The 25397-nt window shown below is 49.1% G+C and overlaps 24 non-coding genes and 2 pseudogenes across 24 annotated transcripts; 24 read left to right on the top strand and 2 right to left on the bottom strand.

The window, feature by feature from the left end:
• Positions 1-561: 561 nt before the first annotated feature.
• Positions 562-725, top strand: LOC135017290 (U1 spliceosomal RNA). The gene has a single exon (XR_010215120.1). It is a non-coding gene; the product is annotated as a U1 spliceosomal RNA (small nuclear RNA).
• Positions 726-877: 152 nt separating this feature from the next.
• Positions 878-1040, top strand: LOC135017420 (U1 spliceosomal RNA). The gene has a single exon (XR_010215245.1). It is a non-coding gene; the product is annotated as a U1 spliceosomal RNA (small nuclear RNA).
• Positions 1041-1699: 659 nt separating this feature from the next.
• Positions 1700-1863, top strand: LOC135017293 (U1 spliceosomal RNA). The gene has a single exon (XR_010215123.1). It is a non-coding gene; the product is annotated as a U1 spliceosomal RNA (small nuclear RNA).
• Positions 1864-2015: 152 nt separating this feature from the next.
• LOC135017469 (U1 spliceosomal RNA) lies at positions 2016-2178 on the top strand. Its single transcript, XR_010215290.1, has one exon. It is a non-coding gene; the product is annotated as a U1 spliceosomal RNA (small nuclear RNA).
• Positions 2179-2849: 671 nt separating this feature from the next.
• On the top strand, positions 2850-3013 carry LOC135017289 (U1 spliceosomal RNA). The gene has a single exon (XR_010215119.1). It is a non-coding gene; the product is annotated as a U1 spliceosomal RNA (small nuclear RNA).
• A 152-nt stretch (positions 3014-3165) lies between these two features.
• LOC135017419 (U1 spliceosomal RNA) lies at positions 3166-3328 on the top strand. Its single transcript, XR_010215244.1, has one exon. It is a non-coding gene; the product is annotated as a U1 spliceosomal RNA (small nuclear RNA).
• Positions 3329-3987: 659 nt separating this feature from the next.
• On the top strand, positions 3988-4151 carry LOC135017292 (U1 spliceosomal RNA). The gene has a single exon (XR_010215122.1). It is a non-coding gene; the product is annotated as a U1 spliceosomal RNA (small nuclear RNA).
• Positions 4152-4303: 152 nt separating this feature from the next.
• Positions 4304-4466, top strand: LOC135017468 (U1 spliceosomal RNA). The gene has a single exon (XR_010215289.1). It is a non-coding gene; the product is annotated as a U1 spliceosomal RNA (small nuclear RNA).
• A 671-nt stretch (positions 4467-5137) lies between these two features.
• On the top strand, positions 5138-5301 carry LOC135017288 (U1 spliceosomal RNA). The gene has a single exon (XR_010215118.1). It is a non-coding gene; the product is annotated as a U1 spliceosomal RNA (small nuclear RNA).
• Positions 5302-5453: 152 nt separating this feature from the next.
• On the top strand, positions 5454-5616 carry LOC135017418 (U1 spliceosomal RNA). The gene has a single exon (XR_010215243.1). It is a non-coding gene; the product is annotated as a U1 spliceosomal RNA (small nuclear RNA).
• A 659-nt stretch (positions 5617-6275) lies between these two features.
• On the top strand, positions 6276-6439 carry LOC135017346 (U1 spliceosomal RNA). Its single transcript, XR_010215174.1, has one exon. It is a non-coding gene; the product is annotated as a U1 spliceosomal RNA (small nuclear RNA).
• Positions 6440-6591: 152 nt separating this feature from the next.
• On the top strand, positions 6592-6754 carry LOC135017470 (U1 spliceosomal RNA). The gene has a single exon (XR_010215291.1). It is a non-coding gene; the product is annotated as a U1 spliceosomal RNA (small nuclear RNA).
• A 674-nt stretch (positions 6755-7428) lies between these two features.
• Positions 7429-7592, top strand: LOC135017268 (U1 spliceosomal RNA). Its single transcript, XR_010215098.1, has one exon. It is a non-coding gene; the product is annotated as a U1 spliceosomal RNA (small nuclear RNA).
• Positions 7593-7744: 152 nt separating this feature from the next.
• LOC135017446 (U1 spliceosomal RNA) lies at positions 7745-7886 on the top strand (annotated as a pseudogene).
• A 692-nt stretch (positions 7887-8578) lies between these two features.
• LOC135017272 (U1 spliceosomal RNA) lies at positions 8579-8742 on the top strand. The gene has a single exon (XR_010215102.1). It is a non-coding gene; the product is annotated as a U1 spliceosomal RNA (small nuclear RNA).
• A 3304-nt stretch (positions 8743-12046) lies between these two features.
• On the bottom strand, positions 12047-12209 carry LOC135017525 (U1 spliceosomal RNA). The gene has a single exon (XR_010215336.1). It is a non-coding gene; the product is annotated as a U1 spliceosomal RNA (small nuclear RNA).
• A 152-nt stretch (positions 12210-12361) lies between these two features.
• Positions 12362-12525, bottom strand: LOC135017424 (U1 spliceosomal RNA). Its single transcript, XR_010215249.1, has one exon. It is a non-coding gene; the product is annotated as a U1 spliceosomal RNA (small nuclear RNA).
• A 3025-nt stretch (positions 12526-15550) lies between these two features.
• Positions 15551-15714, top strand: LOC135017301 (U1 spliceosomal RNA). The gene has a single exon (XR_010215131.1). It is a non-coding gene; the product is annotated as a U1 spliceosomal RNA (small nuclear RNA).
• A 152-nt stretch (positions 15715-15866) lies between these two features.
• On the top strand, positions 15867-16001 carry LOC135017530 (U1 spliceosomal RNA; annotated as a pseudogene).
• A 702-nt stretch (positions 16002-16703) lies between these two features.
• LOC135017613 (U1 spliceosomal RNA) lies at positions 16704-16867 on the top strand. The gene has a single exon (XR_010215410.1). It is a non-coding gene; the product is annotated as a U1 spliceosomal RNA (small nuclear RNA).
• Positions 16868-17019: 152 nt separating this feature from the next.
• On the top strand, positions 17020-17182 carry LOC135017514 (U1 spliceosomal RNA). Its single transcript, XR_010215326.1, has one exon. It is a non-coding gene; the product is annotated as a U1 spliceosomal RNA (small nuclear RNA).
• Positions 17183-17852: 670 nt separating this feature from the next.
• LOC135017615 (U1 spliceosomal RNA) lies at positions 17853-18016 on the top strand. Its single transcript, XR_010215412.1, has one exon. It is a non-coding gene; the product is annotated as a U1 spliceosomal RNA (small nuclear RNA).
• A 152-nt stretch (positions 18017-18168) lies between these two features.
• LOC135017505 (U1 spliceosomal RNA) lies at positions 18169-18332 on the top strand. The gene has a single exon (XR_010215319.1). It is a non-coding gene; the product is annotated as a U1 spliceosomal RNA (small nuclear RNA).
• Positions 18333-19000: 668 nt separating this feature from the next.
• On the top strand, positions 19001-19164 carry LOC135017322 (U1 spliceosomal RNA). The gene has a single exon (XR_010215151.1). It is a non-coding gene; the product is annotated as a U1 spliceosomal RNA (small nuclear RNA).
• A 152-nt stretch (positions 19165-19316) lies between these two features.
• Positions 19317-19479, top strand: LOC135017551 (U1 spliceosomal RNA). Its single transcript, XR_010215352.1, has one exon. It is a non-coding gene; the product is annotated as a U1 spliceosomal RNA (small nuclear RNA).
• A 671-nt stretch (positions 19480-20150) lies between these two features.
• Positions 20151-20314, top strand: LOC135017376 (U1 spliceosomal RNA). The gene has a single exon (XR_010215205.1). It is a non-coding gene; the product is annotated as a U1 spliceosomal RNA (small nuclear RNA).
• Positions 20315-25397: the final 5083 nt, after the last annotated feature.

The following is a 25397-nucleotide window of genomic DNA, read 5'->3' as shown; positions in this document are numbered from 1 at the left end:
CTTACTTTGTGCCTTCCAATGCACAATGCAAACTACAGGTAGTGCTGCAGGGCCCACACCCTTTTACTTGCCGTACAGAGCAGCTCTGGAGCTGTTACAGAGCCCAGCTACTGCAAGAAATCAGCTTGAATGCTTCAGGGGCTGAGGCATAGCCAACATGAGCCCCACACCGAAGGAGGGTGGAGGTGTTTAATGCGAACTAGGGGTCATCCAAGCGCCGCAAAAGGCCGCCATGCCCTGCACGCCCCTTTTCTCTTTTCACATGCAGACGAGGGTTGAAGCCAACTTTGACCAACTGCTTGGATGACATCACCATATGCAAATCCATCTGCTGCAGGCCTTCCCCCAGGAATGCTTGCACTAGTTGTTGCATTTGGTTTGTTGTTTGGGGGTGCTTCAGTTTTAGGCAGCCTTCTGCCCTCCCATGTTCATCTGAAAATATGTGTTCTCCCTGCAGTTGTTGTCCCCAGATGAGAGTTCCCTTGTGCTGCCTCAGTTGAATCTCCTTTACTTGACAGAGATGTGCCTGAGCAGCGGCCCTCCCCAGCCCTATCCCAAATCATACTTATTTTGCATAGGCGATACCATGGTCATGAAGATTGTTTTCCCAGGGTGAGGTTCATTCATTGCATTCTGGGTATGCTGACCCCTGTGATTTCCCCAAATGTGGGAAACTCGACTGCATTATTTGTGGTAGTGGGGGACTGTGTTTGTGCTTTCCTCTGGTCAGCTCTGGTAAAAGTCAGATTTCTTTGTCTCAGATCTTCCTCTAGCCTTGTTCTTCTTTCGAGAGTTCCCTTGTGCTGCCTCAGTTGGATCTCCTTCACTTGACAGGGGGGTACCCGAGCAGCGACCCTCCCCAGCTCTAGCCCAAATCCTACTTACCTGCCAGGTGAGATACTATGATCATGAAGGTGCTTCTCCCAGGGCAAGGCTCACCCATTGCACTCTGGGTGTGCTGCTCCTGCGATTTCCCCAAATGTGGGAAACTTGACTGCATAATTTGTGTTTCCCCTGGTCGGCTCTCGTATAATTCAGATCTCTTTGTCTCAGGTCTCTCTCCAGCCTAGTTTGCTGTCTGTTTCCACTTCTCTTTTCTTGAGCTGCTCCCTTCTATGCCCTTGCGCACTATCCTGACTTCTCCCGTCTGCTTACTTTGTGCCTTCCAAACTACAGGTAGTGCTGCAGGGCCCACACCCTTTTACTTGCCGTACAGAGCAGCTCTGGAGCTGTTACAGTGCCCAGCTGCTGCAAGAAATCAGCTTGTATGCTTCAGGGGCTGTGGCATAGCCAACATGAGCCCCACACCGAAGGAGGGTGGAGGTGTTTAATGCGAACTAGGGGTCATCCAAGCGCCGCAAAAGGCCGCCATGCCCTGCACGCCCCTTTTCTCTTTTCATATGCAGACGAGGGTTGAAGCCAACTTTGACCCACTGCTTGGATGACATCACCATATGCAAATCCATCTGCTGCAGGCCTTCCCCCAGGAATGCTTGCACTAGTTGTTGCATTTGGTTTGTTGTTTGGGGGTGCTTCAGTATTAGGCAGCCTTCTGCCCTCCCATGTTCATCTGAAAATATGTGTTCTCCCTGCAGTTGTTGTCCCCAGATGAGAGTTCCCTTGTGCTGCCTCAGTTGAATCTCCTTTACTTGACAGAGATGTGCCTGAGCAGCGGCCCTCCCCAGCCCTATCCCAAATCATACTTATTTTGCATAGGAGATACCATGGTCATGAAGATTGTTCTCCCAGGGTGAGGTTCATTCATTGCATTCTGGGTATGCTGACCCCTGTGATTTCCCCAAATGTGGGAAACTCGACTGCATTATTTGTTGTAGTGGGGGACTGTGTTTGTGTTTTCCTCTGGTCAGCTCTGGTAAAAGTCAGATTTCTTTGTCTCAGATCTTCCTCTAGCCTTGTTCTTCTTTCGAGAGTTCCCTTGTGCTGCCTCAGTTGGATCTCCTTCACTTGACAGGGGGGTGCCCGAGCAGCGACCCTCCCCAGCTCTAGCCCAACTCCTACTTACCTGCCAGGTGAGATACTATGATCATGAAGGTGCTTCTCCCAGGGCAAGGCTCACCCATTGCACTCTGGGTGTGCTGCCCCTGCGATTTCCCCAAATGTGGGAAACTTGACTGCATAATTTGAGTGTTCCCTGGTCGGCTCTCATGTAATTCAGATCTCTTTGTCTCAGGTCTCTCTCCAGCCTAGTTTGCTGTCTGTTTCCACTTCTCTTTTCTTGAGCCGCTCCCTTCTATGCCCTTGCGCACTATCCTTACTTCTCCCGTCTGCTTACTTTGTGCCTTCCAATGCACAATGCAAACTACAGGTAGTGCTGCAGGGCCCACACCCTTTTACTTGCCGTACAGAGCAGCTCTGGAGCTGTTACAGAGCCCAGCTACTGCAAGAAATCAGCTTGAATGCTTCAGGGGCTGAGGCATAGCCAACATGAGCCCCACACCGAAGGAGGGTGGAGGTGTTTAATGCGAACTAGGGGTCATCCAAGCGCCGCAAAAGGCCGCCATGCCCTGCACGCCCCTTTTCTCTTTTCACATGCAGACGAGGGTTGAAGCCAACTTTGACCCACTGCTTGGATGACATCACCATATGCAAATCCATCTGCTGCAGGCCTTCCCCCAGGAATGCTTGCACTAGTTGTTGCATTTGGTTTGTTGTTTGGGGGTGCTTCAGTATTAGGCAGCCTTCTGCCCTCCCATGTTCATCTGAAAATATGTGTTCTCCCTGCAGTTGTTGTCCCCAGATGAGAGTTCCCTTGTGCTGCCTCAGTTGAATCTCCTTTACTTGACAGAGATGTGCCTGAGCAGCGGCCCTCCCCAGCCCTATCCCAAATCATACTTATTTTGCATAGGCGATACCATGGTCATGAAGATTGTTTTCCCAGGGTGAGGTTCATTCATTGCATTCTGGGTATGCTGACCCCTGTGATTTCCCCAAATGTGGGAAACTCGACTGCATTATTTGTGGTAGTGGGGGACTGTGTTTGTGCTTTCCTCTGGTCAGCTCTGGTAAAAGTCAGATTTCTTTGTCTCAGATCTTCCTCTAGCCTTGTTCTTCTTTCGAGAGTTCCCTTGTGCTGCCTCAGTTGGATCTCCTTCACTTGACAGGGGGGTACCCGAGCAGCGACCCTCCCCAGCTCTAGCCCAAATCCTACTTACCTGCCAGGTGAGATACTATGATCATGAAGGTGCTTCTCCCAGGGCAAGGCTCACCCATTGCACTCTGGGTGTGCTGCTCCTGCGATTTCCCCAAATGTGGGAAACTTGACTGCATAATTTGTGTTTCCCCTGGTCGGCTCTCGTATAATTCAGATCTCTTTGTCTCAGGTCTCTCTCCAGCCTAGTTTGCTGTCTGTTTCCACTTCTCTTTTCTTGAGCTGCTCCCTTCTATGCCCTTGCGCACTATCCTGACTTCTCCCGTCTGCTTACTTTGTGCCTTCCAAACTACAGGTAGTGCTGCAGGGCCCACACCCTTTTACTTGCCGTACAGAGCAGCTCTGGAGCTGTTACAGTGCCCAGCTGCTGCAAGAAATCAGCTTGTATGCTTCAGGGGCTGTGGCATAGCCAACATGAGCCCCACACCGAAGGAGGGTGGAGGTGTTTAATGCGAACTAGGGGTCATCCAAGCGCCGCAAAAGGCCGCCATGCCCTGCACGCCCCTTTTCTCTTTTCATATGCAGACGAGGGTTGAAGCCAACTTTGACCCACTGCTTGGATGACATCACCATATGCAAATCCATCTGCTGCAGGCCTTCCCCCAGGAATGCTTGCACTAGTTGTTGCATTTGGTTTGTTGTTTGGGGGTGCTTCAGTATTAGGCAGCCTTCTGCCCTCCCATGTTCATCTGAAAATATGTGTTCTCCCTGCAGTTGTTGTCCCCAGATGAGAGTTCCCTTGTGCTGCCTCAGTTGAATCTCCTTTACTTGACAGAGATGTGCCTGAGCAGCGGCCCTCCCCAGCCCTATCCCAAATCATACTTATTTTGCATAGGAGATACCATGGTCATGAAGATTGTTCTCCCAGGGTGAGGTTCATTCATTGCATTCTGGGTATGCTGACCCCTGTGATTTCCCCAAATGTGGGAAACTCGACTGCATTATTTGTTGTAGTGGGGGACTGTGTTTGTGTTTTCCTCTGGTCAGCTCTGGTAAAAGTCAGATTTCTTTGTCTCAGATCTTCCTCTAGCCTTGTTCTTCTTTCGAGAGTTCCCTTGTGCTGCCTCAGTTGGATCTCCTTCACTTGACAGGGGGGTGCCCGAGCAGCGACCCTCCCCAGCTCTAGCCCAACTCCTACTTACCTGCCAGGTGAGATACTATGATCATGAAGGTGCTTCTCCCAGGGCAAGGCTCACCCATTGCACTCTGGGTGTGCTGCCCCTGCGATTTCCCCAAATGTGGGAAACTTGACTGCATAATTTGAGTGTTCCCTGGTCGGCTCTCATGTAATTCAGATCTCTTTGTCTCAGGTCTCTCTCCAGCCTAGTTTGCTGTCTGTTTCCACTTCTCTTTTCTTGAGCCGCTCCCTTCTATGCCCTTGCGCACTATCCTTACTTCTCCCGTCTGCTTACTTTGTGCCTTCCAATGCACAATGCAAACTACAGGTAGTGCTGCAGGGCCCACACCCTTTTACTTGCCGTACAGAGCAGCTCTGGAGCTGTTACAGAGCCCAGCTACTGCAAGAAATCAGCTTGAATGCTTCAGGGGCTGAGGCATAGCCAACATGAGCCCCACACCGAAGGAGGGTGGAGGTGTTTAATGCGAACTAGGGGTCATCCAAGCGCCGCAAAAGGCCGCCATGCCCTGCACGCCCCTTTTCTCTTTTCACATGCAGACGAGGGTTGAAGCCAACTTTGACCCACTGCTTGGATGACATCACCATATGCAAATCCATCTGCTGCAGGCCTTCCCCCAGGAATGCTTGCACTAGTTGTTGCATTTGGTTTGTTGTTTGGGGGTGCTTCAGTATTAGGCAGCCTTCTGCCCTCCCATGTTCATCTGAAAATATGTGTTCTCCCTGCAGTTGTTGTCCCCAGATGAGAGTTCCCTTGTGCTGCCTCAGTTGAATCTCCTTTACTTGACAGAGATGTGCCTGAGCAGCGGCCCTCCCCAGCCCTATCCCAAATCATACTTATTTTGCATAGGCGATACCATGGTCATGAAGATTGTTTTCCCAGGGTGAGGTTCATTCATTGCATTCTGGGTATGCTGACCCCTGTGATTTCCCCAAATGTGGGAAACTCGACTGCATTATTTGTGGTAGTGGGGGACTGTGTTTGTGCTTTCCTCTGGTCAGCTCTGGTAAAAGTCAGATTTCTTTGTCTCAGATCTTCCTCTAGCCTTGTTCTTCTTTCGAGAGTTCCCTTGTGCTGCCTCAGTTGGATCTCCTTCACTTGACAGGGGGGTACCCGAGCAGCGACCCTCCCCAGCTCTAGCCCAAATCCTACTTACCTGCCAGGTGAGATACTATGATCATGAAGGTGCTTCTCCCAGGGCAAGGCTCACCCATTGCACTCTGGGTGTGCTGCTCCTGCGATTTCCCCAAATGTGGGAAACTTGACTGCATAATTTGTGTTTCCCCTGGTCGGCTCTCGTATAATTCAGATCTCTTTGTCTCAGGTCTCTCTCCAGCCTAGTTTGCTGTCTGTTTCCACTTCTCTTTTCTTGAGCTGCTCCCTTCTATGCCCTTGCGCACTATCCTGACTTCTCCCGTCTGCTTACTTTGTGCCTTCCAAACTACAGGTAGTGCTGCAGGGCCCACACCCTTTTACTTGCCGTACAGAGCAGCTCTGGAGCTGTTACAGTGCCCAGCTGCTGCAAGAAATCAGCTTGTATGCTTCAGGGGCTGTGGCATAGCCAACATGAGCCCCACACCGAAGGAGGGTGGAGGTGTTTAATGCGAACTAGGGGTCATCCAAGCGCCGCAAAAGGCCGCCATGCCCTGCACGCCCCTTTTCTCTTTTCATATGCAGACGAGGGTTGAAGCCAACTTTGACCCACTGCTTGGATGACATCACCATATGCAAATCCATCTGCTGCAGGCCTTCCCCCAGGAATGCTTGCACTAGTTGTTGCATTTGGTTTGTTGTTTGGGGGTGCTTCAGTATTAGGCAGCCTTCTGCCCTCCCATGTTCATCTGAAAATATGTGTTCTCCCTGCAGTTGTTGTCCCCAGATGAGAGTTCCCTTGTGCTGCCTCAGTTGAATCTCCTTTACTTGACAGAGATGTGCCTGAGCAGCGGCCCTCCCCAGCCCTATCCCAAATCATACTTATTTTGCATAGGAGATACCATGGTCATGAAGATTGTTCTCGCAGGGTGAGGTTCATTCATTGCATTCTGGGTATGCTGACCCCTGTGATTTCCCCAAATGTGGGAAACTCGACTGCATTATTTGTTGTAGTGGGGGACTGTGTTTGTGTTTTCCTCTGGTCAGCTCTGGTAAAAGTCAGATTTCTTTGTCTCAGATCTTCCTCTAGCCTTGTTCTTCTTTCGAGAGTTCCCTTGTGCTGCCTCAGTTGGATCTCCTTCACTTGACAGGGGGGTGCCCGAGCAGCGACCCTCCCCAGCTCTAGCCCAACTCCTACTTACCTGCCAGGTGAGATACTATGATCATGAAGGTGCTTCTCCCAGGGCAAGGCTCACCCATTGCACTCTGGGTGTGCTGCCCCTGCGATTTCCCCAAATGTGGGAAACTTGACTGCAGAATTTGTGTTTCCCCTGGTCGGCTCTCGTATAATTCAGATCTCTTTGTCTCAGGTCTCTCTACAGCCTAGTTTGCTGTCTGTTTCCACTTCTTTTTTCTTGAGCCCCTCCCTTTTATACCCTTGTGCACTATCCTGACTTCTCCTCCTGTCTGCTTACTTTGTGCCTTCCAATGCACAATGCAAACTACAGGTAGTGCTGCAGGGCCCACACCCTTTTACTTGCCTTACAGAGCAGCTCTGGAGCTGTTACAGTGCCAAGCTGCTGCAAGAAATCAGCTTGAATGCTTCAGGGGCTGGGGCATAGCCAACATGAGCCCCACACCGAAGGAGGGTGGAGGTGTTTAATGCGAACTAGGGGTCATCCAAGCGCCGCAAAAGGCCGCCATGCCCTGCACACCCCTTTATTCTTTTCATATGCAGACGAGGGTTGAAGCCAACTTTGACCCACTGCTTGGATGACATCACCATATTCAAATCCATCTGCTGCAGGCCTTCCCCCAGGAATGCTTGCACTAGTTGTTGCATTTGGTTTGTTGTTTGGGGGTGCTTCAGTATTAGGCAGCCTTCTGCCCTCCCATGTTCATCTGAAAATATGTGTTCTCCCTGCAGTTGTTGTCCCCAGATGAGAGTTCCCTTGTGCTGCCTCAGTTGAATCTCCTTTACTTGACAGAGATGTGCCTGAGCAGCGGCCCTCCCCAGCCCTATCCCAAATCATACTTATTTTGCATAGGAGATACCATGGTCATGAAGATTGTTCTCCCAGGGTTAGGTTCATTCTTTGCATTCTGGGTATGCTGACCCCTGTGATTTCCCCAAATGTGGGAAACTCAACTGCATTATTTGTGGTAGTGGGGGACTGTGTTTGTGCTTTCCTCTGGTCAGCTCTGGTAAATGTCAGATTTCTTTGTCTCAGATCTTCCTCTAGCCTTGTTCTTCTTTCGAGAGTTCCCTTGTGCTGCCTCAGTTGGATCTCCTTCACTTGACAGGGGGGTGCCCGAGCAGCGACCCTCCCCAGCTCTAGCCCAACTCCTACTTACCTGCCAGGTGAGATACTATGATCATGAAGATGCTTCTCCCAGGGCAAGGCTCACCCATTGCACTCTGGGTGTGCTGCCCCTGCGATTTCCCCAAATGTGGGAAACTTGACTGCATAATTTGTGTTTCCCCTGGTCGGCTCTCATATAATTCAGATCTCTTTGTCTCAGGTCTCTCTCCAGCCTAGTTTGCTGTCTGTTTCCACTTCTTTTTTCTTGAGCCCCTCCCTTCTATACCCTTGTGCACTATCCTGACTTCTCCCATCTGCTTACTTTGTGCCTTCCAACGCACAATGCAAACTACAGGTAGTTCTGCAGGGCCCACACCCTTTTACTTGCTTTACAGAGCAGCTCTGGAGCTGTTACAGTGCCCAGCTGCTGCAAGAAATCAGCTTGAATGCTTCAGGGGCTGGGGCATAGCCAACATGAGCCCCACACCGAAGGAGGGTGGAGGTGTTTAATGCGAACTAGGGGTCATCCAAGCGCCGCAAAAGGCCGCCATGCCCTGCACACCCCTTTTTTCTTTTCATATGCAGACGAGGGTTGAAGCCAACTTTGACCCACTGCTTGGATGACATCACCATATGCAAATCCATCTGCTGCAGGCCTTCCCCCAGGAATGCTTGCACTAGTAGTTGCATTTGGTTCGTTGTTTGGGGGTGCTTCAGTTTTAGGCAGCCTTCTGCCCTCCCATGTTCATCTGAAAATATGTGTTCTCCCTGCAGTTGTTGTCCCCAGATGAGAGTTCCCTTGTGCTGCCTCAGTTGAATCTCCTTTACTTGACAGAGATGTGCCTGAGCAGCGGCCCTCCCCAGCCCTATCCCAAATCATACTTATTTTGCATAGGAGATACCTTGGTCATGAAGATTGTTCTCCCAGGGTGAGGTTCATTCATTGCATTCTGGGTATGCTGACCCCTGTGATTTCCCCAAATGTGGGAAACTCGACTGCATTATTTGTGGTAGTGGGGGACTGTGTTTGTGCTTTCCTCTGGTCAGCTCTGGTAAAAGTCAGATTTCTTTGTCTCAGATCTTCCTCTAGCCTTGTTCTTCTTTCGAGAGTTCCCTTGTGCTGCCTCAGTTGGATCTCCTTCACTTGACAGGGGGTGCCCAAGCAGCAATCCTCCACAGCTCTAGCCCAACTCCTACTTACCTGCCAGGTGAGATACTATGATCTTCACTGTTAGGGCAATCAGGATGTGGAATTCCCTGCCAGGGAAGGTGGTAATGGCGGACTCTGTAATTGGATTTAAAAAAGGAATGGATACATTTCTGAATGAAAAAGCTATCCAAGGTTATAATACTTAAAATATCAACATGGTTAATCCGGGGGTAACATGAGTTGTAGTAGTTAACTAGTCATAAAACATTATTCAGCAAGTATGTAGAATCATCACAACTTAAAACAGGTTGAACACGATGGGCAATTTGCCTCTTTTCAACCTCAAAAACTATATTACTATATGTTACTATATTACTATGTTACTGTAGTATACAGAACACCACAATGTAATGAGCAGTGATAGTGAGCACTGATGAGGATACTAGAACTGACACTGAGCAGCAAGATGCAGCACTGGACTATTAGTAATGTACTGTAGTATGCTGAGCACCACAATGCAGCACAAGACAATGAGCAGTGATACTGAGCACTGATGAGGATACTACTGAGAACTGACACTGAGCAGGAGAGACACACTAATAGTATTACTGAGCAGCAATAAGTAACCACTGATACTGAGCACTGATATTGAGATTTCCACTGAGAGAACATAGCCACGTCCTCTCCGCTCCCTCTTCAATGCACGAGTAAAAATGGCGGCAACGCGCAGCTCTTTATATGAAATCCGAATCTCGCGAGAATCCGACAGCGGGATGATGACATTTTCCCTTGTTCAGGTTTTCCGAGTCAGGCGGGAACAACCGAGCCTGCCTCGGACCAGTGTAAACCACGTGGAGTTCGTGGGGAATTCGGTTCTCGGAGAACCGAACCCGCTCCTCTCTACCTTATACCCATATATTTTTTTATTTTCAATCTAAGCCCCTGCAGTTTTCTGTAAGCATCTGCTTCGCTATGATGATCAACAAGTCACAAGGGCAAACACTCAGGGCTTGAGGCGTAGATCTTAGGACCAGCTGCTACAAGCATGGCAGAGGTGTCACTATCACTGGTGACACCCAGAGAGGTGGCGAAGGAGATTGTAATGCAGTGCGCGCAGATAAGCAGCGCAATGGTAAAAAGGAGGCATGGTTTCATAGGTAGGGGCGTGGCCTGGTGGCCTGAATCTACATTTTGTTGCTCCGGGTGTCCCGGGGGTTGGGGGCTGCACCCGGGGACTAGTGTGTGAGCGGTGCTGGCTCCTGCACAGTGACAGGACATGGCCACCCAGCATGACGCCTCCCTTCTTGACCAATCTGTAATTGCAGTCGCACTGCAGTTCAGCGTGATCATAAAAAATGGTGTAGCCTCCTGCTGGTGCAGACTGTATGTGCGCGCAGGAAGCCGCCACCATTTTTGTGATCACAGCGGCTGAATGTGATGTCATACAGCCGCTGTGACCACGCCCCCTGTGTCTCCTCCGTTGCAGACCCCATTTTGAAGCCTTGCCCCCGCACCGCTCCATCCCTGACTTGGAAATGGAGTGTTGCTGACCCCCCTCTCCCCCCCTGCCCCGATTGACAGGCAGAGGCGATCGCATTCTCTGCGGGGTGCCGCAGAAAATGCAGGCACATGCGTATGCTCTTAGCAATTTTTGCAGTTGGATCGCTTACTGTGATTGCAATCCAACCTGAATCAGGCCCTATTACCTATCACAATGCGCTGCGGGCAGTACAAAATTGGTTTAATATGGGAGAAAAAACCCCAGACCTGTGCTCCTTAACTGTACCTGGTGGCTCGTGGAGCGGCAGCCCAGTAATCAGTGTCCACGCCAGTGCGCACACGGTCCACCCCCTACGGCCACGCTCCCCTTCATCAGCGGCCTCGTGATCCGGAAGGGCGGTGCGTGTGTGACTGACCTTAGGAAGAAACCGGAGCCTCCGCTGCAGTGACCCAGCAACCAGGGCACGGGAGTATACAGCGCCGCTGGGAGTGATGAAGCTGCAGTAAAGATGTCTATTAGACCTAGCCTGCTGCAGCCCTTGTAGATTCTCATAAAAAAAGTTCTTATTTTCTTGTCAAAATTAATAGCTAAGAATAGGCTGCCTGAGGCAGGCCCCTGTTAAGTGGCCTGCTACTGAAGGCACCAACTACAAACTGAGCTCCCTGTTCATGGAAGCGGGGTTATAGAGGAGAATGCGCTGAGCATCTTGGGAACAGTCAAAAGCTTTGAGCCGGTTGGTGCCTCAGATCAAGATCCTACTCTACACCCCAATGTGAATCCTTGTGGAGTCCAGTGTACCCCACAGAAGAAATTAATGTGTCACACCCATTGGCAGCAACCTTAGAATAGCTGCTGACGGGCACAATTGAGAAAGGAAGGGGGGGGGGACATTTGAATCCAGCACATAGATGCAATTCAAATATGTAATTTGAACCTTCCTATTTTAAAATATAATGGATGAACTTCACCCTGTGATAACAATCTTCATGATATAGAGATCTCATATGCAAAATAAGTATGAGTTGGGATAGGGCTGGGGAGGGTGGCTGCTCGGGCAAGCCCCTCCCCCGTCAAGTTAAGGAGATTCAACTGAGGAAGCACAAGGGAACTCTCGTCTGGGGACAACAACTGCAGGGAGACCACATTTTTTCAGATGAACATGGGAGGGCGGAAGGCTGCCTAATACTGAAGCACCATCAAATATCAAACCATATGCAATAACTAGTACAAGCATTCCTGGGGGAAGGTCTGCAGGAGACGAATTTGCATACGGTGATGTCATCCAAGCAGTGGGCCAAAGTTGGCTGGAACCCTCATCTGCATATGAAAAGAGAAAAGGGTTATGCAGGGCATGGCGGCCTTTTGCGGCGCTTGGATGACCCCTAGTTCGCATTAAACACCTCCACCCTCCTTCGGTGTGGGGCTCATGTTGGCTATGCCCCAGCCCCTGAAGCATTCAAGCTGATTTCTTGCAGCAGCTGGGCACTGTAACAGCTCCAGAGCTGCTCTGTAAGGCAAATAAAAGGGTGTGGGCCCTGCAGCACTACCTGTAGTTCGCATTGTGCGTTGGAAGGCACAAAGTAAGCAGACGGGAGAAGTCAGGATAGTGCGCAAGGGCATAGAAGGGAGCGGCTCAAGAAAAGAGAAGTGGAAACAGACAGCAAACTAGGCTGGAGAGAGACCTGAGACAAAGAGATCTGAATTATACGAGAGCCGACCAGGGGAAACACAAATTATGCAGTCAAGTTTCCCATATTTGGGGAAATCGCAGGGGCAGCACACCCAGAGTGCAATGGTTGAGCCTTGCCCTGGGAGAAGCACCTTCAAGATCATAGTATCTCACCTGGCAGGTAAGTAGGAGTTGGGCTAGAGCTGGGGAGGGTCGCTGCTCGGGCACCCCCCTGTCAAGTGAAGGAGATCCAACTGAGGCAGCACAATGGAACTCTCGAAAGAAGAACAAGGCTAGAGGAAGATCTGAGACAAAGAAATCTGACTTTTACCAGAGCTGACCAGCGGAAAACACAAACACAGTCCCCAACTACCACAAATAATGCAGGCGAGTTTCCCACATTTGGTTAAATCACAGGGGTCAGCATACCCAGAATGCAATGAATGAACCTCACCCTGGGTGAACAATTTTCATGACCATGGTGTCTCCTATGCAAAATAAGTATGATTTGGGATAGGGCTGGGGAGGGCCGCTGCTCAGGCACATCTCTGTCAAGTAAAGGAGATTCAACTGAGGCAGCACAAGGGAACTCTCATATGGGGACAACAACTGCAGGGAGAACACATATTTTCAGATGAACATGGGAGGGCAGAAGGCTGCCTAATACTGAAGCACCCCCAAACAACAAACCAAATGCAACAACTAGTGCAAGCATTCCTGGGGGAAGGCCTGCAGCAGATGGATTTGCATATGGTGATGTTATCCAAGCAGTGGGTCAAAGTTGGCCTCAACCCTCATCTGCATATGAAAAGAGAAAAGGGGCGTGCAGGGCATGGCGGCCTTTTGCGGTGCTTGGATGACCCCTAGATCGCATTAAACACCCCCACCCTCCTTTGGTGTGGGGCTCATGTTGGCCATGCCCCATCCCATGAAGCATTCAAGCTGATTTCTTGCAGCAGCTGGGCACTGTAACAGCTCCAGAGCTGCTCTGTAAGGCAAGTAAAAGGGTGTGGGCCCTGCAGCACTACCTGTAGTTTGCATTGTGCATTGGAAGGCACAAAGTAAGCAGACGGGAGGAGAAGTCAGGATAGTGCACAAGGGTATAGAAGTCAGGATAGTGCACAAGGGTATAGAAGCACCTTCCTGATTATAGTATCTCACCTGGGTGTGCTGCCCCTGCGATTTCCCCAAATGTGGGAAACTTGACTGCATAATTTGTGTTTCCCCTGGTCGGCTCTCATATAATTCAGATCTCTTTGTCTCAGGTCTATCTCCAGCCTAGTTTGCTGTCTGTTTCCACTTCTTTTTTCTTGAGCCCCTCCCTTCTATACCCTTGTGGACTATCCTGACTTCTCCTCCTGTCTGCTTACTTTGTGCCTTCCAATGCACAATGCAAACTACAGGTAGTGCTGCAGGGCCCACACCCTTTTACTTGCCTTACAGAGCAGCTCTGGAGCTGTTACAGTGCCAAGCTGCTGCAAGAAATCAGCTTGAATGCTTCAGGGGCTGGGGCATGGCCAACATGAGCCCCACACCGAAGGAGGGTGGGGGTGTTTAATGCGAACTAAGGGTCATCCAAGCGCCGCAAAAGGCCGCCATGCCCTGCATACCCCTTTTCTCTTTTCATATGCAGATGAGGGTTCCAGCCAACTTTGGCCCACTGCTTGGATGACATCACTATATGCATATCCGTCTTCTGCAGACCTTCCCCCAGGAATGCTTGTACTAGTTGTTGCATTTGGTTTGTTGTTTGGGGGTGCTTCAGTATTAGGCAGCCTTCTGCCCTCCCATGTTCATCTGAAAATATGTGTTCTCACTGCAGTTGTTGTCCCCAGATGAGAGTTCCCTTGTGCTGCCTCAGTTGAATCTCCTTTACTCTAAAACTTGTAAAACTTAGCAAAAGTGTTTACTAAATAGCTGCTCGGCAAAGTTGCAATGCCGAGACTCCCCGACCAGCTGCCCAGGATGAACCCACCTTTCTAGTAGAATGGGTCTTCACCTAATTCAGTAACGGCAATCCTGCCGTGGAATGAGCATGCTGAATCTTACCACAGATCCAGCGCATAATTGTCTACATGGAAGCAGGACACCCAATCCTGTTGGGAGCATACAGGACAAACAGAGCCTCTGTTTTCCTAATCTGAACCGTTCTGGTGACATAAATTTTCAAAGTTCTGACCACAGCCAGAGACTTTGACTCAACGAAGGTGTCAGTGGCCAAAGGCACCATGTGGAAAGATGAACCACCTTCGGCAGAAATAGTTGACGTGTCCTCAATTCTGCTCTATCTTCATGAAATATCAAATAAAGGCTCTTGTGATACTGCATGGTTTGTACTGTTTTCCATGTGCTCCCAGATCTTTCAAGCAAGAAGCATGGTCAAGAAAGTTCTGTTTGAAAAGAAACAACATTTACTGTCATTGTTATAGAATTTGGGAGAAAAAACAAGAAGAAATCTGCACTGTTGACGCACTGGACAGAATGAATGAATCATAAAATATAACCTTTATTAAGTATGTATTAAAATTGGATAAATATTAATATTATTATCCCAAACTGCAGTGAAACATAAAGGTTAAAATCACAGAACTAACATACATGTGCATAAGAAGAATAAAGAGATGTGAAAAAAAGGTTTAAAAAGCGTGTCCGTGTGTGATTATTTTTGAAGGCACAACCCTGGCGGGGTTGTTTATATAGATATATATGTTGCAAATAATCACTTTCTAGCGTAATGTTATTAAATAGCTGTTAGTATCTATGTCGTCAGGTACCACTGGGTCGTATCCTATATACTCCTGTGGGAAACTTGACTGCATAATTTGTGTTTCCCCTGGTCGGCTCTCGTATAATTCAGATCTCTTTGTCTCAGGTCTCTCTCCAGCCTAGTTTGCTGTCTGTTTCCACTTCTCTTTTCTTGAGCCGCTGCCTTCTATGCCCTTGTGCACTCTCCAGACTTCTCCTATCTGCTTACTTTGTGCCTTCCAACGCACAATGCAAACTACAGGTAGTGCTGCAGGGCCCACACCCTTTTACTTGCCTTACAGAGCAGCTCTGGAGCTGTTACAGTGCCCAGCTGCAGCAAGAAATCAGCTTGAATGCTTCAGGGGCTGGGGCATAGCCAACATGAGCCCCACACCGACGGAGGGTGGAGGTGTTTAATGCAAACTAGGGGTCAGCCAAGCGCCGCAAAAGGCCGCCATGCCCTGCATGCCCCTTTTCTCTTTTCATATGCAGACGAGGGTTGAAGCCAACTTTGACCCACTGCTTGGATGACATCACCATATGCAAATCCATCTGCGGCAGGCCTTCCCCCAGGAATGCTTGCACTAGTTGTTGCATTTGGTTTGTTGTTTGGGGGTGCTTCAGTATTAGGCAGCCTTCTGCCCTCCCATGTTCATCTGAAAATATGTGTTCTCCCTGCAGTTGTTGTCCCCAGATGAGAGTTCCCTTGTGCTGCCTCAGTTGAATCTCCTTTACTTGACAGAGATGTGCCTGAGCAGCGGCCCTCCCCAGCCCTATCCCAAATCATACTTATTTTGCATAGGAGATACCATGGTCATGAAGATTGTTCTCCCAGGGTTAGGTTCATTCATTGCGTTCTGGGTATGCTGACCTCTGTGATTTCCCCAAATGTGGGAAACTCAACTGCATTATTTGTGGTAGTGGGGGACTGTGTTTGTGCTTTCCTCTGGTCAGCTCTGGTAAAAGTCAGATTTCTTTGTCTCAGATCTTCCTCTAGCCTTGTTCTTCTTTCAAGAGTTCCCTTGTGCTGCCTCAGTTGGATCTCCTTCACTTGACAGGGGGGTGCCCGAGCAGCGACCCTCCCCAGCTCTAGCCCAACTCCTACTTACCTGCCAGGTGAGATACTATGATCATGAAGTTGCTTCTCCCAGGGCAAGGCTCACCCATTGCACTCTGGGTGTGCTGCCCCTGCGATTTCCCCAAATATGGGAAACTTGATTGCATAATTTGTGTTTCCCCTAGTCGGCTCTCATATAATTCAGATCTCTTTGTCTCAGGTCTCTCTCCAGCCTAGTTTGCTGTCTGTTTCCACTTCTTTTTTCTTGAGCCCCTCCCTTCTATACCCTTGTGCACTATCCTGACTTCTCCTCCTGTCTGCTTACTTTGTGCCTTCCGATGCACAATGCAAACTACAGGTAGTGCTGCAGGGCCCACACCCTTTTACTTGCCTTACAGAGCAGCTCTGGAGCTGTTACAGTGCCAAGCTGCTGCAAGAAATCAGCTTGAATGCTTCAGGGGCTGGGGCATGGCCAACATGAGCCCCACACCGAAGTAGGGTGGGGGTGTTTAATGCGAACTAAGGGTCATCCAAGCGCCGCAAAAGGCCGCCATGCCCTGCATACCCCTTTTCTCTTTTCATATGCAGATGAGGGTTCCAGCCAACTTTGGCCCACTGCTTGGATGACATCACTGTATGCAAATCCGTCTTCTGCAGACCTTCCCCCAGGAATGCTTGTACTAGTTGTTGCATTTGGTTTGTTGTTTGGGGGTGCTTCAGTATTAGGCAGCCTTCTGCCCTCCCATGTTCATCTGAAAATATGTGTTCTCCCGGCAGTTGTTGTCCCCAGATGAGAGTTCCCTTGTGCTGCCTCAGTTGAATCTCCTTTACTTGACAGAGATGTGCCTGAGCAGCGGCCCTCCCCAGCCCTATCCCAAATCATACTTATTTTGCATAGGAGATACCATGGTCATAAAGATTGTTCTCCCAGGGTGAGGTTCATTCATTGCATTCTGGGTATGCTGACCCCTGTGATTTCCCCAAATGTGGGAAACTCAACTGCATTATTTGTGGTAGTGGGGGACTGTGTTTGTGTTTTCCTCTGGTCAGCTCTGGTAAAAGTCAGATTTCTTTGTCTCAGATCTTCCTCTAGCCTTGTTCTTCTTTCGAGAGTTCCATTGTGCTGCCTCAGTTTGATCTCCTTCACTTGACAGGGGGGTACCCGAGCAGCGACCCTCCCCAGCTCTAGCCCAACTCCTACATAACTGCCAGGTGAGATACTATGATCATGAAGGTGCTTCTCCCAGGGCAAGGCTCACCCATTGCACTCTGGGTGTGCTGCTCCTGCGATTTCCCCAAATGTGGGAAACTTGACTGCATAATTTGTGTTTCCCCTGGTCGGCTCTCGTATAATTCAGATCTCTTTGTCTCAGGTCTCTCTCCAGCCTAGTTTGCTGTCTGTTTCCACTTCTCTTTTCTTGAGCCGCTGCCTTCTATGCCCTTGTGCACTCTCCTGACTTCTCCTGTCTGCTTACTTTGTGCCTTCCAACGCACAATGCAAACTACAGGTAGTGCTGCAGGGCCCACACCCTTTTACTTGCCTTTCAGAGCAGCTCTGGAGCTGTTACAGTGCCCAGCTGCTGCAAGAAATCAGCTTGAATGCTTCAGGGGCTGGGGCATAGCCAACATGAGCCCCACACCGACGGAGGGTGGAGGTGTTTAATGCGAACTAAGGGTCATCCAAGCGCCGCAAAAGGCCGCCATGCCCTGCATACCCCTTTTCTCTTTTCATATGCAGATGAGGGTTCCAGCCAACTTTGGCCCACTGCTTGGATGACATCACCGTATGCAAATACGTCTTCTGCAGACCTTCCCCCAGGAATGCTTGTACTAGTTGTTGCATTTGGTTTGTTGTTTGGGGTGCTTCAGTATTAGGCAGCCTTCTGCTCTCCCATGTTCATCTGAAAATATGTGTTCTCCCTGCAGTTGTTGTCCCCAGATGAGAGTTCTCTTGTGCTGCCTCAGTTGAATCTCCTTTACTTGACAGAGATGTGCCTGAGCAGCGGCCCTCCCCAGCCCTATCCCAAATCATACTTATTTTGCATAGGAGATACCATGGTCATGAAGATTGTTCTTCCAGGGTGAGGTTCATTCATTGCATTCTGGGTATGCTGACCCCTGTGATTTCCCCAAATGTGGGAAACTCGACTGCATTATTTGTGGTAGTGGGGGACTGTGTTTGTGCTTTCCTCTGGTCAGCTCTGGTAAAAGTCAGATTTCTTTGTCTCAGATCTTCCTCTAGCCTTGTTCTTTTTTTGAGAGTTTCCTTGTGCTGCCTCAGTTGGATTTCCTTCACTTGACAGGGGGGTGCCCGAGCAGCGACCCTCCCCAGCTCTAGCCCAACTCCTACTTACCTGCCAGGTGAGATACTATGATCAGGAAGGTGCTTCTCCCAGGGCAAGGCTCACCCATTGCACTCTGGGTGTGCTGCTCCTACGATTTCCCCAAATGTGGGACACTTGACTACATAATTTGTGTTTCCTCTGGTCGGCTACTCGTATAATTCAGATCTCTTTGTCTCAGGTCTCTCTCCAGCCTAGTTTGCTGTCTGTTTCCACTTCTCTTTTCTTGAGCCCCTGCCCTTGCCCTTGTGCACTCTCCTGACTTCTACTGTCTGCTTACTTTGTGCCTTCCAACGCACAATGCAAACTACAGGTAGTGCTGCAGGGCCAACACCCTTTTACTTGCCTTACAGAGCAGCTCTGGAGCTGTTACAGTGCCCAGCTGCTGCAAGAAATCAGCTTGAATGCTTCAGGGGCTGGGGCATAGCCAACATGAGCCCCACACCGATGGAGGGTGGAGGTGTTTAATGCGAACTAAGGGTCATCCAAGCGCCGCAAAAGGCCGCCATGCCCTGCATACCCCTTTTCTCTTTTCATATGCAGATGAGGGTTCCAGCCAACTTTGGCCCACTGCTTGGATGACATCACCGCATGCAAATCCGTCTTCTGCAGACCTTTTCCCAGGAATGCTTGTACTAGTTGTTGCATTTGGTTTGTTGTTTGGGGGTGCTTCAGTATTAGGCAGCCTTCTGCTCTCCCATGTTCATCTGAAAATATGTGTTCTCCCTGCAGTTGTTGTCCCCAGATGAGAGTTCCCTTGTGCTGCCTCAGTTGAATCTCCTTTACTTGACAGAGATGTGCCTGAGCAGCGGCCCTCCCCAGCCCTATCCCAAATCATACTTATTTTGCATAGGAGATACCATTGTCATGAAGATTGTTCTCCCAGGGTGAGGTTCATTCATTGCATTCTGGGTATGCTGACCCCTGTCATTTCCCCAAATGTGGGAAACTCGACTGCATTATTTGTGGTAGTGGGGGACTGTGTTTGTGCTTTCCTCTGGTCAGCTCTGGTAAAAGTCAGATTTCTTTGTCTCAGATCTTCCTCTAGCCTTGTTCTTTTTTCAAGAGTTTCCTTGTGCTGCCTCAGTTGGATCTCCTTCACTTGACAGGGGGGTGCCCGAACAGCGACCCTCCCCAGCTCTAGCCCAACTCCTACTTACCTCCCAGGTGAGATACTATGATCAGGAAGGTGCTTCTCCCAGGGCAAGGCTCACCCAATGCACTCTGGGTGTGCTGCTCCTACGATTTCCCCAAATGTGGGACACTTGATTACATAATTTGTGTTTCCTCTGGTCGGCTCTCGTATAATTCAGATCTCTTTGTCTCAGGTCTCTCTCCAGCCTAGTTTGCTGTCTGTTTCCACTTCTCTTTTCTTGAGCCGCTCCCTTCTATGCCCTTGTGCACTATCCTGACTTCTCCCGTCTGCTTACTTTGTGCCTTCCAACGCACAATGCAAACTACAGGTAGTGCTGCAGGGCCCACACCCTTTTACTTGCTTTACAGAGCAGCTCTGGAGCTGTTACAGTGCCCAGCTGCTGCAAGAAATCAGCTTGAATGCTTCAGGGGCTGGGGCATAGCCAACATGAGCCCCACACCGAAGGAAGGTGGAGGTGTTTAATGCAAACTAGGGGTCATCCAAGCGCCGCAAAAGGCCGCCATGCCCTGCACACCCCTTTTTTATTTTCATATGCAGACGAGGGTTGAAGCCAACTTTGACCCACTGCTTGGATGACATCACCATATGCAAATCCATCTGCTGCAGGCCTTCCCCCAGGAATGCTTGCACTAGTAGTTGCATTTGGTTTGTTGTTTGGGGGTGCTTCAGTGTTAGGCAGCCTTCTGCCCTCCCATGTTCATCTGAAAATATGTGTTCTCCCTGCAGTTGTTGTCCCCAGATGAGAGTTCCCTTGTGTTGCCTCAGTTGAATCTCCTTTACTTGACAGAGATGTGCCTGAGCAGCGGCCCTCCCCAGCCCTATCCCAAATCATACTTATTTTGCATAGGAGATACCATGGTCATGAAGATTGTTCTCCCAGGGTGAGGTTCATTCATTGCACTCTGGGTATGCTGACCCCTGTGATTTCCCCAAATGTGGGAAACTCGACTGCATTATTTGTGGTAGTGGGGGACTGCGTTTGTGCTTTCCTCTGGTCAGCTCTGGTAAAAGTCAGATTTCTTTGTCTCAGATCTTCCTCTAGCCTTGTTCTTCTTTCGAGAGTTCCCTTGTGCTGCCTCAGTTGGATCTCCTTCACTTGACAGGGGGTGCCCGAGCAGCAATCCTCCACAGCTCTAGCCCAACTCCTACTTACCTGCCAGGTGAGATACTATGATGTTCACTGTTAGGGCAATCAGGATGTGGAATTCCCTGCCAGGGAAGGTGGTAATGGCGGACTCTGTAATTGGATTTAAAAAAGGAATGGATACATTTCTGAATGAAAAAGCTATCCAAGGTTATAATACTTAAAATATCAACATGGTTAATCCGGGGGTAACATGAGTTATAGTAGCTAACTAGTCATAAAACATTATTCAGCAAGTATGTAGAATCATCACAACTTAAAACAGGTTGAACACGATGGGCAATTTGCCTCTATTCAACCTCAAAAACTATGTTACTATATGTTACTATATTACTATGTTACTGTAGTATACAGAACACCACAATGTAATGAGCAGTGATAGTGAGCACTGATGAGGATACTAGAACTGACACTGAGCAGCAAGATGCAGCACTGGACTATTAGTAATGTACTGTAGTATGCTGAGCACCACAATGCAGCACAAGACAATGAGCAGTGATACTGAGCACTGATGAGGATACTACTGAGAACTGACACTGAGCAGGAGAGACACACTACTAGTATTACTGAGCAGCAATAAGTAACCACTGATACTGAGCACTGATATTGAGATTTCCACTGAGAGAACATAGCCACGTCCTCTCCGCTCTCTCTTCAATGCACGAGTAAAAATGGCGGCAACGCGCAGCTCTTTTTATGGAATCCGAATCTCGAGAGAATCCGACAGCGGGATGATGACATTTTCCCTTGTTCAGGTTTTCCGAGTCAGGCGGGAACAACCGAGCCTGCCTCGGACCAGTGTAAACCACGTGGAGTTCGTCGGGAATTCGGTTCTCGGAGAACCGAACCCGCTCCTCTCTACCTTATACCCATCAATTTTTTTATTTTCAATCTAAGCCCCTGCAGTTTTCTGTAAGCATCTGCTTCGCTATGATGATCAACAAGTCACAAGGGCAAACACTCAGGGCTTGAGGTGTAGATCTTAGGACCAGCTGCTACAAGCATGGCAGAGGTGTCACTATCACTGGTGACACCCAGAGAGGTGGCGAAGGAGATTGTAATGCAGTGCGCGCAGATAAGCAGCGCAATGGTAAAAAGGAGGCATGGTTTCATAGGTAGGGGCGTGGCCTGGTGGCCTGAATCTACATTTTGTTGCTCCGGGTGTCCCGGGGGTTGGGGGCTGCACCCGGGGACTAGTGTGTGTGCGGTGCTGGCTCCTGCACAGTGACAGGGCATGGCCACCCAGCATGACGCCTCCATTCTTGACCATGCTGTAATTGCAGTCGCACTGCAGTTCAGCGTGATCATAAAAAATGGTGTAGCCTCCTGCTGGTGCAGACTGTATGTGCGCGCAGGAAGCCGCCACCATTTTTGTGATCACAGCGGCTGAATGTGATGTCATACAGCCGCTGTGACCACGCCCCCTGTGTCTCCTCCGTTGCAGACCCCATTTTGAAGCCTTGCCCCCGCACCGCTCCATCCCTGACTTGGAAATGGAGTGTTGCTGACCCCCCTCTCCCCCCCCGCCCCGATTGACAGGCAGAGGCGATCGCATTCTCTGCGGGGTGCCGCAGAAAATGCAGGCACATGCGTATGCTGTTAGCAATTTTTGCAGTTGGATCGCTTATTGTGATTGCATTCCAACCTGAATCAGGCCCTATTACCTATCACAATGCGCTGCGGGCAGTACAAAATTGGGTTAATATAGGAGTAAAACTCCCAGACCTGTGCTCCTTAACTGTACCTGGTGGCTAGTGGAGCGGCTGCCCAGTAATCAGTGTCCACGCCAGTGCGCACACGGTCCACCCCCTACGGCCACGCTCCCCTTCATCAGCGGCCTCGTGATCCGGAAGGGCGGTGTGTGTGTGACTGACCTTAGGAAGAAACTGGAGCCTCCGCTGCAGTGACCCAGCAACCAGGGCACGGGAGTATACAGCGCCGCTGGGAGTGATGAAGCTGCAGTAAAGATGTCTATTAGACCTAGCCTGCTGCAGCCCTTGTAGATTCTCATAAAACAAGTTCTTCTTTTCTTGTCAAAATTAATAGCTAAGAATAGGCTGCCTGAGGCAGGCCCCTGTTAAGTGGCCTGCTACTGAAGGCACCAACTACAAACTGAGCTCCCTGTTCATGGAAGCGGGGTTATAGAGGAGGATGCGCTGAGCATCTTGGGAACAGTCAAAAGCTTTGAGCCGGTTGGTGCCTCAGATCAAGATCCTACTCTACACCCCAATGTGAATCCTTGTGGAGTCCAGTGTACCCCACAGAAGAAATTAATGTGTCACACCCATTGGCAGCAACCTTAGAATAGCTGCTGACGGGCACAATTGAGAAAGGAAGGGGGGGGGGGGGGGGGGACATTTGAATCCAGCACATAGATGCAATTCAAATATGTAATTTGTACCTTCCTATTTTAAAATATAATGGATGAACCTCACCCTGTGAGAACAATCTTCATGATCAAGAGATCTCATATGCAAAATAAGTATGAGTTGGGATAGGGCTGGGGAGGGTGGCTGCTCGGGCAGCCCCTCCCCCGTCAAGTTAAGGAGATTCAACTGAGGACGCACAAGGGAACTCTCGTCTGGGGACAACAACTGCAGGGAGACCACATCTGTTCAGATGAACATGGGAGGGTGGAAGGCTGCCTAATATTGAAGCACCATCAAATATCAAACCATATGCAACAACTAGTACAAGCATTCCTGGGGGAAGGTCTGCAGAAGACGGATTTGCATACGGTGATGTCATCCAAGATGTGGGCCAAAGTTGGCTGGAACCCTCATCTGCATATGAAAAGAGAAAAGGGGCATGCAGGGCATGGCGGCCTTTTGCGGTGCTTGGATGACCCCTAGTTCGCATTAAACACCCCCACCCTCCTTTGGTGTGGGGCTCATGTTGGCCATGCCCCATCCCCTGAAGCATTCAAGCTGATTTCTTGCAGCAGCTGGGCACTGTAACAGCTCCAGAGCTGTTCTGTAAGGCAAGTAAAAGGGTGTGGGCCCTGCAGCACCACCTGTAGTTCGCATTGTGCATTGGAAGGCACAAAGTAAGCAGACGGGAGGAGAAGTCAGGATAGTGCGCAAGGGCATCCTTTTCTCTTAGTCCGTAGAGGATGCTGGGGTCACATTAAGAACCATGGGGTATAGACGGGATCCGCAAGAGACATGGGCACTTTAAGACTTTCAAAGGGTGTGAACTGGCTCCTCCCTCTATGCCCCTCCTCCAGACTCCAGTTATAGGAACTGTGCCCAGGGAGACGGACATTTCGAGGAAAGGATTTATTGTTAAACTAAGGTGAGCATCTTACCAGCTCACACCTTAAGCATGCCGCAGAACGTGGCATTCAACAGAACACAAGCCAACGGCATGAACAATTGCAGCAAAAAGCTGACCAGAACCATAACATAACATGTGTATAACCACAAGTAATAACTGCAGACACAGTATGGACTGGGACGGGTGCCCAGCATCCTCTACGGACTAAGAGAAAAGGATTTACCGGTAGGTATTAAAATCCTATTTTCTCATACGACCTAGAGGATGCTGGGGTCACATTAAGAACCATGGGGTTATACCAAAGCTCTTGAACGGGTGGGAGAGTGCGTACGACTCTGCAGCACCGAATGACCCAACTTGAGGTTATCATCAGCCAAGGTATCAAACTTGTAAAACTTAGCAAAAGTGTTTACTAAATAGCTGCTCGGCAAAGTTGCAATGCCGAGACTCCCCGACCAGCTGCCCAGGATGAACCCACCTTTCTAGTAGAATGGGTCTTCACCTAATTCAGTAACGGCAATCCTGCCATGGAATGAGCATGCTGAATCTTACCACAGATCCAGCGCATAATGGTCTACATGGAAGCAGGACACCCAATCCTGTTGGGAGCATACAGGACAAACAGAGCCTCTGTTTTCCTAATCTGAACCGTTCTGGTGACATAAATTTTCAAAGTTCTGACCACAGCCAGAGACTTTGACTCAACGAAGGTGTCAGTGGCCAAAGGCACCATGTGGAAAGATGAACCACCTTCGGCAGAAATTGTTGACGTGTCCTCAATTCTGCTCTATCTTCATGAAAGATCAAATAAAGGCTCTTGTGATACTGCATGGTTTGTACTGTTTTCCATGTGCTCCCAGATCTTTCAAGCAAGTAGCATGGTCAAGAAAGTTCTGTTTGAAAAGAAACAACATTTACTGTCATTGTTATAGAATTTGGGAGAAAAAACAAGAAGAAATCTGCACTGTTGACGCACTGGACAGAATGAATGAATCATAAAATATAACCTTTATTAAGTATGTATTAAAATTGGATAAATATTAATATTATTATCCCAAACTGCAGTGAAACATAAAGGTTAAAATCACAGAACTAACATACATGTGCATAAGAAGAATAAAGAGATGTGAAAAAAAGGTTTAAAAAGCGTGTCCGTGTGTGATTATTTTTGAAGGCACAACCCTGGCGGGGTTGTTTATATAGATATATATGTTGCTAATAATCACTTTCTAGCGTAATGTTATTAAATAGCTGTTAGTCTCTATGTCGTCAGGTACCACTGGGTCGTATCCTATAAACTCCCTTCACTCAATAGGGGTTACCTCCCGGGAAGCCATCCCCATTGGCGAATTTGTGGGGGTGATTGAGTATAACCGGTAAGCTAACCTCCAATTTGTGGGGTGCTTAGGTAGATGGGGATCACTTATTTCTCTGTGTCCCCTAAGACTATATTCCTAAATTCAATACCACAGGGGGATAGCTTTCTATATCGGATAAGGAATCACTTGATAGGGAAATCTCTATGCATCATGGAAAGATCATATTTATTAATATCCAAACTAAAAAAATGATGAATAGCTTTAATTTAGCTGTTTAGATATAGTTAATTGGCGAGATATACCAACAGGTGCGGTTGCCTTAAGGAATATGGCAATTC

This window comes from Pseudophryne corroboree, unplaced genomic scaffold (assembly GCF_028390025.1).
Source record: "Pseudophryne corroboree isolate aPseCor3 unplaced genomic scaffold, aPseCor3.hap2 scaffold_316, whole genome shotgun sequence".
NCBI lineage: Eukaryota > Metazoa > Chordata > Amphibia > Anura > Myobatrachidae > Pseudophryne > Pseudophryne corroboree.
This window is presented reverse-complemented; position numbering and strand designations above follow the sequence as displayed.